Raw genomic sequence first — 11,172 nt, 5'->3', positions numbered from 1 at the left:
TATTGAGAATGCACAGACTTTCCAGCCAGTGTTCTGAGCAAGTGTTGTTTCACTTTAGATCGTAAGCACCCAGTGACTGAATTAGCTGTTGGAATTAAATTGGGTGGCACGGTGGCTCAGTGGTTAGCACTGCAGCCTCACAGCACCAGGGACCGAGGTTTGATTCCAGCCTCAGGCAACTGTCTGTGTGGAGTTTGCACATTCTCCTGGTGCCTGTGTGGGTTTCCTCCAGGTGCTCTGGTTTCCTCCCACAATCCAAAAATGTGCAGGTTAGGTGGATCGGCTATGCTAAATTGCCCGTAGTGTTCAGAGGCATGTGGGTTATAAGGGAATGGGTCTGGGTGGGATGCTTCAAGGGGCGGTGTGGACTTGTTGGGCCGAAGGGCCTGTTTCCACACTGTAGGGAATCTAATCTAAAGGAACAGAAGGCTGGAAATTCCTTCAGGGTCATTAGGGAATCACATGTCCATCAGCCATCCCAAACTCACAATGGCCGTGATCTATTTTCCCGGGTCAGGTCTTACTAAAGGTGCAGCAGGGTCCTTGCTCTTCAGAGCAGAGTGTGCCTGTAAGATAACTGCAGCTGCATAAGCAACTGCAGTTTGATTTAAGGGAGACTGAAGCCTCCCGAAGATGCCAAACATATTTATCTGAAATTACTTGGATATTGCCAGATTCTGGAAAGGGACAGTTGACCAGAAGTAGTTCCCCTCTATCATTCTATTCCTTAATCAAAACATTCTGCCAACGATGCATTTCTTTTTAAAAATAAGAAAGTTTGAAATACTCAGCAACCCTGGCAGCATCTGTGGAGAGAGGGAGTTCTGATGGAAAGTTACTGACTTGAAACATTAACTCTGCTCCTTTCTCCACAGATACAGTCAGAGCTGTTGAATATTTCCAATATCTTCCGTTTCTATTTCAAATTTTCAATCTCCATGATATTTTGATTTTGTCCAGGTATGGTTTTACTCAGAGGTACAATGTCAGATGGTGGAGAAACAGTGGCCCCAGCCTCATTTAAGCATTATTGTTGTAATGTGATTGACATATTACAAGCATCAAAATGCAAGAAGTCAACCTTTCAAAACGATGCACAGAATTCCACAATCCTGCTGCCGTTGTAAATATAATGTGTTGGTCTACTCAATGAGGAGTCTTACCTGCCAGAAACTTGGGCTCTAATGGACAGGTCTTTATGATGGTAATGCATTATGTGAAGATAGAACTATTACTGTAGTCTCCTATATACATTAAATTGCTCTACGCACTGACATTAATGACTAAAATGGGTGCGGTGAAAATAGGTTTGAAGTGTTCAGTTGGATTTGATCAAACTGAACCCAGTTACATCATTATAATTGAAGTTGTTAGTTTACTCATTGTGGGTCAGAACGGTATTTGCAGAAATGAAAAATTAACATTATAAAGCCCTTCAAGTCTGCACCAGCTCTTCAAGGCATCATTTCACTTACTGCCATAGTTGCCTTTTCCCTGTAACCCTTTACTTTGCTCATTTTTGAATGATAGTCCTTTTGAAGGAAATAGGACTCAACTGGGACCTGTTTCTCCCACACATTCAGGTATTCAGGATACTCAGTGCTTCTTTGGTCAATGACTTCAAATTGGTGTTCTCTTGCTCTCAATCCTTCATAAGTAGAAACTTACCTATTCTGTCCAGACTCCTCATAATTTTGAGTACAAAGATTAAACTTGGTCTCAGCCTTCTCAAAAGAGTCCTATCTTCTCTAATCTAAAGATTCTGTACGAAAGGAGAACTTACATAGATGGAAATTACTTATTTTATTTTCAAAGCATTACTAATTTACATCAAGCAAAGCTAAATTGAGATGTGTATCCAATCCAGGGCATGAAATTTCTAACTTCATGAAATATGCATTTTTCATTAATAACTAATAATTGGAATGCAACCATGAAACTTGCCATTCCTGCTAAAAAAAGATTAATGAAGAAAGGAAAAGATGTAATGCAAATCAATGAAAACAGACCTGCAGTATTCATCCGTTAATTTCTTTTATTAATATATTTTTCCTAATCAATCTGTTCAGAGATGTTGTCACACAATTTTTAAGGTGAGTGGTCAGACATTAAAAAAAGACATGACAGGCGTTTTTTTTTAACACAGAGTGGTTTCCAAGTGAAATGAACTTCCTGAGGAAATGGTGGTTGTGGGTACAATGTTTAAAAGATGTTTGAATAGGAAAGGTCTGGACCAGAAGCAGGAAGATATAGTTTAGTTTTGGATTATTGTTTGGACTAAAGGGTCTGTATTGTGTGCTGCATGATTCCATGAACTCTGGAACAGAGGGGATTTGAACTCAGGTCTCCCCCATTGAGGGTTAGGAACACTACCGTTGTGCCACATGAGGGTCCCCTAATTTAGTCATTAGCATATCCAGTATCTAAAGAATAACAGGGATAAATCACTCCTAAAGTGGCCATTCCAGTTGCTAATTAAGGAATTCAACTCAATTTCTGGGTTCAGTCTCATTAACATATATTTAGGCCAATTATTGGGTTGCATTCTAGCCGAAAGCCCTAGGTGCCAGAAAGAAAACACATCTGCTTTTTTTTCTGAAGAAGGGTCTAGGCCCAAAACGTCAGCCTTCCTGCTCCTCTGATGCTGCTTGGCCTGCTGTGTTCATCCAGCTCTGCACCTTGTTATCTCAGTTAACCAAATGTCTTTTCCCAAAACTATATATAATGGATACGACATCATGTTATAATTTCCCCACATTTCATTAAATTCACCAAGTACCAAGAAGGTGCATTTAGAAAATGTATGAGAGCTGTAGACAGGAATTTCACTTTGGGTGAGATTGTGGATAATCATTAGAATTACTTTGAATTTTCCCAGTAATAATATGCAGCAAAAATGCTTTTCAAAGTCTTTAAGGAAATGATTTTGAATTAACTTGAAGGCTTAACATTAAGTCCCATCAGCAAGCAATTTGCTATTCTTACAGAACTGTGGAAGCAAACACACAAACTATCAGATACTTTTCTGATAAACCTGTTCAGGGATGTTGTTACACATCAGTGGGACAAGTAGGACTTGAATTCAGGCCTCCTGGTTCAGCAGTAGGAATACTACCACCGCACCAACACAAGAGACACCACGCAAGTGCCCAAACTAAGCTGGCAAATCTAACACACTTCTCACAAACTAAATGGGGTGAACTTGCATGTCATCAATTGCTATTGGGTGGGCTTGGCATGAAGAAAAGCTTTGTAGATATTTTGCTAAACAACCTGTTCAAGGATGTTAAGATATATCTCTGGACTAAGTGGGATTTGAACCAAGGCCTCCTGATTGTACGGGCAGGGGCACTATCACTGTACAACAAGGTATCCTTTGCTTTAGAACTGCTTCACCATCACACAGTGCAACTTCTTCTCATTTGTCTTTCTGATTGATTTATTGTCATGCGTACCAAAACACAGTGAAACTACAAGCAGTACTGGCAGATCATAGCAAGGGATGTACAGATCAAACGAGCCATGTAAATGGAGTCCATTGATGGAAGATTGCCTTCCATGATGGTCTGGGCTGTGCACACCACCTTCTTTAGCATCGTACAGTCCTGGGCAGACCCGTTGCCATTCCAGGCCATTATGCACCTGGAGAGCAGTTTGGGCCTATATTTGCTACAGTTTAGAAGAATGAGAAAGATCTAATTAAGGTACATATGACGCTAAAGGGGATTGACGAAACAGACATACAGAAAATGTTTTTTTTGTCAGGCAATCTAGAATGAACGGTCATATTTTTGGGATAATAGGTAGCAGATTTAAAACAGAGATGAGGAGAAATTACTTCTTAATGAAATTCATCACCCACAGTGTGATAGATGCCAGGGTATTGAGTAAATTTAAGCAGGAGACAGACAGATTTTTAGTTAGTACTGTGTTAAGGGTTTATGGCGGGCAGGCAAGAAAGTGGAGTTGAGATCATCAGGGGTCTTATTGGAAGGTGGAGCAGGCTTTAGGGCTTGAATTGCTTATTCCTGCTTCTTGTGTTCTTTTACCCCTTTTCTCAAGACAATTTCCATTTTCCCTCTTATAGGCACTATGCATATTTTTAAATAACCCATTGAGGCGTGTTCTGATAAAACACTAGAGAGATGGGCCTTGAATCCAGGCTCTTTATCCACGTGTAGAGATTTCTGTAAGGGAATCTCCTGTAAAACAAAGGAGATCATGGAACCAGGAATGCAGCCTTGGAAAATCCAGTCTGATAGTCTGGTAGGGAAGGAACAGTGTTTGGCTCAACCTTTGCTCACATCACTGCATCAAACCTAACAAAAATACACACAAGGACTCTCTGGAGAAAGCAACCAAACAAGGGATCATGGCAAAGCATACAGACAAAGAATAATTCTGCATTATTCTGATCAGGCCCTTCTGGGTGACTGTGTCACATTACCTACCAGGAATACCACTTGGAAGTAGTAATGACATTGGCAGACAGAGCCAATTCTTTGTCCCAGAATGCTGCTCAATGTTACTGATGTGGGCAGTCCTCAAGAAAAAGTGGAAGTCTGAAAAGTAAATTAAAAATCAAATTAAATGTTTACAACTTTTGTTTAAACAGAAGAAGCATTTTGCTCCTACCAACTGCTGTTCTATCTGTAATATGTTGGAAGATTTTGTCTGTATCCCGATGTTTTACTAACATGGTATACACAGCAGAAAGATTTGTTCTGACCCCTACAGAGACTGATAAATTTTTAAAAGAAATTTGAGCTTTCGGTGGATCAAGATTTCAAGTGTTAAGATTTTTACTCTAATACTCAAATTATCCCACATGAATGAAACATTATTACTTTACAAGTCCAGGAGGTCTCCGGGGGTCACTGCTGTGGTAGGGAAATTGGGGAAGTCAATTCTGTGAGTTGGGGCAGCATGATGGGATACAGAGGGGCAATAATTGTGATGAGCAGGGAATCTCAACATACGATGCAGCAATGGAGAATATGGTTAACTGTGGGAGGAATGGTTAGTGATGGTCACAACCAGCCTGGCTTTGACAGGGGAACAATGCAGGACAATGACTGGTATTACTAAGCTGCAGTGCCAGGACTTGGGGGATAATGTTAAGAAATTGAGTTGTAATTCAAAAAAGTATGTGAGAATGTGCGAGAACTCTGTACTGATGTACCTGATGAAGGGTGTGAGGAAGGAAGAAATACGGAGATTTGTTGATGGGGGGGTGGCGTGGTGTGAAGACTAGCAGGCTGAGCCTGCAACTCCCAGTGCCAAGCACAAATTGTGTTCCCTTACACGTTCTTGCAATTTGTAAATGCTCACTGGCAAAAGAAAATGGCTATGACCACGACTTCCAAGTTTTCTCTCAAAATCGCAAAATACTGCAGTCGCTGAAAATTTGAAATAAAAACAAACGCTGGAGGAATTCCAACAAGTCTAACAGCATCTGTGAAGACAGAAACAAAGTTAACATTTCAAGTTCCATGTGATTCTCCCTCAAAACTTCTCTCTCTCTCGCTCTTTTACTCTCCCCCTCCACAGGTGCTGTCAGACCTGTTGAGTAATTTGTGTGTTTGTATCTGATTTTCACATGTCACCTGTTCATGCATATGTAGAAGAGACACATTTTGGCTTGTCTCTCCTCTCTACTTAAGGCCCCAGGCACTCCTACTAGTGAGAAGGTGATGGAAATGCACTGTTTTCAATTTTGTGTACTATATTGGCCACTCGCAGTACAGGCAGCTCTGTGATATGGATACTAGACATGGATCAGGAGCCACTTGAATGAACACCTCCATTCAGTCCATGGTTCCCATTCTGCTTCACCCTGTCCTCGTGCCCACGGTGTTAGGCACAAGGTGTTCCAGTCTAACATTGCAGCACAGTAGAGCTCCTGTGCCAGAGCTCATCCGCTACTTCCACTTTTCTTTTCTCAGCCCCTTCTTTTTCTTTTGTCCTTACCTCGTCCTGAGCTTGGATGGCACCTGATGATCAGCAACTTTGTTGTTGGTTGGGTCCACCGCTGGCATCAGTGAAGCCATGTTGGAAGGGCATCACTACAACATTGATGCGATGGGCCCAGTGGTGAGAAATGAGACTTTGGGACATTAGTTTGTCTGGCACACGTGGCAGTGAGGTGATGGCAGAGGAGTATCAGCCCAGCTGCAAAGATGGTGCCCAAGGATCAATGTTGGTTGGGTCTGGTGGAGATGGCAGTAAAGAGATGGCAGTGCGGGTGTCATTGGTGGTGATGAGTTGGCTCAGGGCTGACAGATTCACTTCAAGCTATGTGTATTTCTTCCATATTCTTAAACTATTCAAAACGGTGCCATTTTGTGGCAGCAAATGAAAGCTTTTCACTATATATTATTGTATTCTTGCTGTCAAATACATGTCGCAATAACATCAAAATCAAATCAAGGTACTGGTGTGCATAGAAGATTGTTCGACTGGCTGAAGGCAGAGAATGGGGATAAATGAGTTTTATTTTCAGAAAGGCAGCCAGTTACCCATGGAGTTCTTTAGGGATCAGTGTTGGAATCACAACTAAGCACATTTTAAATTTACAATATGGGTGAAGGAACTGAAGACCTTGTTGCTAAGTTTGCAGATGACAAAAAGATAGTCATAGAGACATGGAGCTGGAAACAGGCCCTTCAGTCCAAGCCAACCAGTTACCCTCAATAAATCTAGTCCCATTTGCCAGCATTTAGCCCATATCCCTCTAACCGTTTCCAGCCAGATGCCTTTTAAATGTTGTAAATGTACCAGCCCCCACCAGTTCCTCTGGCAGCTCATTCCATTCATACACATCCCTCTGCATGGTAAAGTTGCCCCTTAGGTCCCTTTTAAATCTTTTCCTTATCACCTTAAACCTATGTCCTCTAGTTTTGGACTCCCCCACACCAGGGAAAAGTCATTGGTTATTCACCCTTTCCATGCCCCTCAGCCTCTGACACTCCAGGGAAAATAGCCCCAGTATTTTTAGCCTCTCCCTATAGCTCAAACCCTTCAACCGTCACAACATTCTTGTAAATCTTTTCTAAACCCTTTTGAGTTCACAACATCACTCCCACTGCAGGGAGACCAGAATTTTATGCAGTATTTCAAAAGTGGTCTAACCAATGTTCTGTACAGCTGCAACGTCATCTCCCAACTTATACATTCAATGTACTGACCAATAAAGGCAAGAATACCAAATGCCTTCTTCACTATCGTGTCTATCTGTGAATCCACTTCCAGGTAACAATGAACCTGCACTTCAAGGTCTTTTTGTTCAGCAACATTCCCCAGGCCCTTACCATTAAGTATAGGAAATGGAAGTCAGGAGCAAGCAGTGAAAATCTCTAAACACATGTCTGATTCCAGATCTGCTGGAAAACTAATGTCCAGGCTTTCACAGTTTGAACTGAGCATTAGTTTGAATTTTGTGAGAAGTAACTGAAAAGATCTCAGCAATGTATGGTTCTATACTGCCACCTGCTGTCTACAGCTTGGGTGTAACGTTTAATACCGAATTAATTCAAATACACTTACAGAGTTGTGGAGTCACAGAGCACTGAAACAGATCCTTTGGTCCAACTCATTGCGCCAATTTGACATCTTAATTTGACCCAGTCCTGTTTGCAGCACTTGGCTCATATCCCTCTAAACCCTTCCTATTTGAAATAAATTGCCTCTTGCATAATGCAAATACAACTGAACATTAAACTTTACTACCTCGCTGTTTCTAACTGGGATAATTCCCACGATGCACCTGAAAATGCTGTTCCCAGCATCTACATAAACATTATTGAGAATGAGAAGTTGCTCAGTGCAGACAATTGGAATGGACTTTTGGGAGAACTCAGTGGCAATTGAGGACCTGAAAGGAAGTCAGGGAAGTGAAACCAGGTGCGGAAACAGACAAGCTGTGACTTGATGATAATGAGCAACACTGGAGGAGCTTGAACAGGGCAGATGCCACAGAATATAACCAGGCAGTTTGGTTTCAGTAAGAGGTAAGGAATTGCCACCTATTGTCAACTTTCAGCCAAAACTTTTGTATGTGGGCCTGAAAGGGTTAATGCTGAAAGATGCCATAAGCATCACCCACCATAATGATGTCATATGCACTTGTTGGCAGAACAGTTTCAAATCTCGAAGGAGTGACAGCTAACATCTGGGGCTTCCTCAAAGATTCAGTAATATCAACATAATTTGTAAGCACCCTTTAAGCTGTGTGCCATCAACTGGAGTAACTGCTGCTGCACAGGGGGAGCATTTAAAATATTTAAATTACTTTAACTTCAGCTAGGCTGAAAAGCATAAAGTTAAAAAATGACTTATAGCTCAGATCCAGCATTGCCAGATTAGTAGGCAGGCACCATGAGCCACAGCTACAAAAACAAAGGTTCCAAACACAGACCCATACCAATAAGACTACCAGTTTCTGAAACTTTATCTGATTCCACCCTTCTTTGCCCCTGTCCACTTGCGTCTGAAACCCACATCTGTGCTCTTGTTACCTCCAGGCCTGACTTTTCAAACATATCCTGGTGAACAGATCTGGCTGCAGTAAAAGTTTACATCAATCAAATCTCTTTTGCTTAAGTCACAACTCAAGCCTGGTCCAGCTCATTCTGCTTCCTTATCTTTCTAAAAAAACAATTCTTCAATGTTAGAATTTTGATCCATGATTTCAAATCCCTCCACAGCCTTGCTCAACGCCTACATTCCCCATAAAGTTTGTGTCCAGGCAGTAATCAGTAGCACTACAAAGGTGCTTGTTTTGAAACGTTTTCTCTGGGTATCCCATTCATTGTTTGTGCCATTTAAAGTTTTTATCAAAGTGTTTGCACTTGCGCCTCATGTTATCAGATTACTGTTCTGTCAATTAATGGAACTAAAGCCCTGATGTGAAGTCTTGATAGGATTTATCACTCTATTTCTGTAACTTCCAGGAATTGGGATTGCGTTTGCTGTTAACTTGATAGGAAAACATTTCATACAAAATGAAAAGTGAATGCAACCCCCAATTTTCCCATTCAGTGAATATTATGGACCCACGGCAGGAACCATGGAAATGCTGCTTCAATGTGTTGTGATGATCCACAATAGAACACGTGGTAACACATGATAGTGAAGGGAGAATGAATGATTGGGAAATCTGCAGGTGTCAACAATTGGCTGAGTAATCTATTGTGAAGAGATGGCTGTTGATGCAGGGATGATAATATTACTTTGGCTGAGTGATTGAATTCCATCTTCCACTTTTCCAATCTGTAGCAGTGCAAGGTTATGCATTTCAGAAATGCGAACAAAGCAAGGGAATACATACAAATGGGAGATTACTGTGCGTGGAAGAGATAGAAAGATATCTTGGAATGCATGCTCACAAATTCTTGAAAGGTGGCAGGACCTTCCAAAAGATGGTAAAGAAGACCTGAGGCACGCTTTCCTTCATTAGGCAAAGGTACTGAATACGGAAATAGGCACGTGATACTGGATATAAGACCCACATTAGCTGGAATTTTGGTTACATTACAGAAGGGACATAGTTATTCTACAGATAGAGGTGATTTACAAGAATGTTATTGGAGATGAAGATGTAACCAGTAGAATTGACAAGGGGGAGCCAGTCGATGTAGAATCTTTGGACATAGTCCTGTATAAGAGATTAATGTGCAAGATTAAAGCGCATGGGACTGGGGAAATGTATCTTGATGGATAGGAAACTGGTTGGCGGAAAGGAAACAAAGAGTAGGAATTAATGGGTCCTTGTCAAATTGGCAGATAGTAACTAGTGGAGTGCTACAGGGATCAGTGCTGGGACCCCAGCTATTCACAATATATAGATATGATTTGGATGAGGGAACAAAATGTACCATCTCCAAGTTTGCAGATGTTACCAAGTTTGGTGGGAGGGTGAACTGATGAGGATGCAGAGATCCTTCAGCATGATCTCGACAGGTTGGGTGTATGGGCAAATCAATGGCAGATGCAGTACAATTTGGATAAATGTGAGGTTATTCACTTTGGAAGCAAAAACAAGACGGCAGATTACTGCCTGAATGGTAAATGGTATATTGGCCTTCATTGCAAGAGGATCTGACTACAGGAGGAGAGATGCGTTGTTGCAGTTATACAGGGACTTGGTGAGGCCACACCTAGAATATTGCGTGCAGTTTTGGTCTCCTTTTCTGAGGAAGGATAGTCTTGCTCTCGGAGTGCAGTGAAGGTTTACCAGGCTGATTCCGGGGATGGTTGGTCTGACTTGTGAGGAGAGATTGACTAGTCTGGGATTGTTTTATTTAGAGTTCAGACAAATGAGGGGGAATCGCTTAGAGACTCATAAAATTCTAACAGGACAGGACAGGGTAGATGCAGGGACAATGTTTCCGAAGGCGGCTATGTCCAGAACCAGGGGTCACAGTATGAAAATTCAGGGTAGATGATTTATGATGGAGATGTGGAGACATTTCTTCACCTAAAGAGTGGGGAGCCTGTGGAATTCATTACCACAGGAAGTAGGTGATGCCAAAATATTGAATGAGGCGACTATGTGTAGCACTTGAGGCGAATAGGATCAAAGTTTATGGACAGAAAGCATGTTATTGAGTTGGACCATCAACCATGATTGTGAAGAATTGCACAGGAGGGTCAAGGGGCCGAAAGGCCTTCTTTACCGCCTGCCGCACCTGCATGCTTACCTTCAGGACTGGTGCACAAGGACACCCAGGTCCCGCTGCACATTCCTGATCCTATCATCGTTGTTTCAATGTGGGAAGATTTGCTAGGAGAGGGTAGTTTTCCTTAGAACGGAGAACACGGGTTTATTTTTTTAAAATGCAACAACGCAAGCGAGAGACCAATGGAGAGAAGAAACAAACAAACAAAAATCAGCTGGGGCGGGGACTGTGAGATGTGCAGCTCAGGAACGTGAAAATTAATCAATTAAAGGTTCATCCTTCCACTGGTGTTGAGATGTTTACGGAAAGTAGGATTTTTTTAGGGAGTGCATAGGTTTCGGAAGAAATTCGGATTACTGTTTATACAGATACAACATTTTATCCGCTCAAATTAGATCACGTCCACAATCGGGACCAGTATTATGTGGAAGGAAACTTTTCCTGGGAACTGATCACTTCTTACAAACAGCTTGAACACGATTATCCAAACCCT

The sequence above is a fragment of the Stegostoma tigrinum genome, chromosome 16 (genome assembly GCF_030684315.1).
Source record: "Stegostoma tigrinum isolate sSteTig4 chromosome 16, sSteTig4.hap1, whole genome shotgun sequence".
NCBI lineage: Eukaryota > Metazoa > Chordata > Chondrichthyes > Orectolobiformes > Stegostomatidae > Stegostoma > Stegostoma tigrinum.
This window is presented reverse-complemented; position numbering follows the sequence as displayed.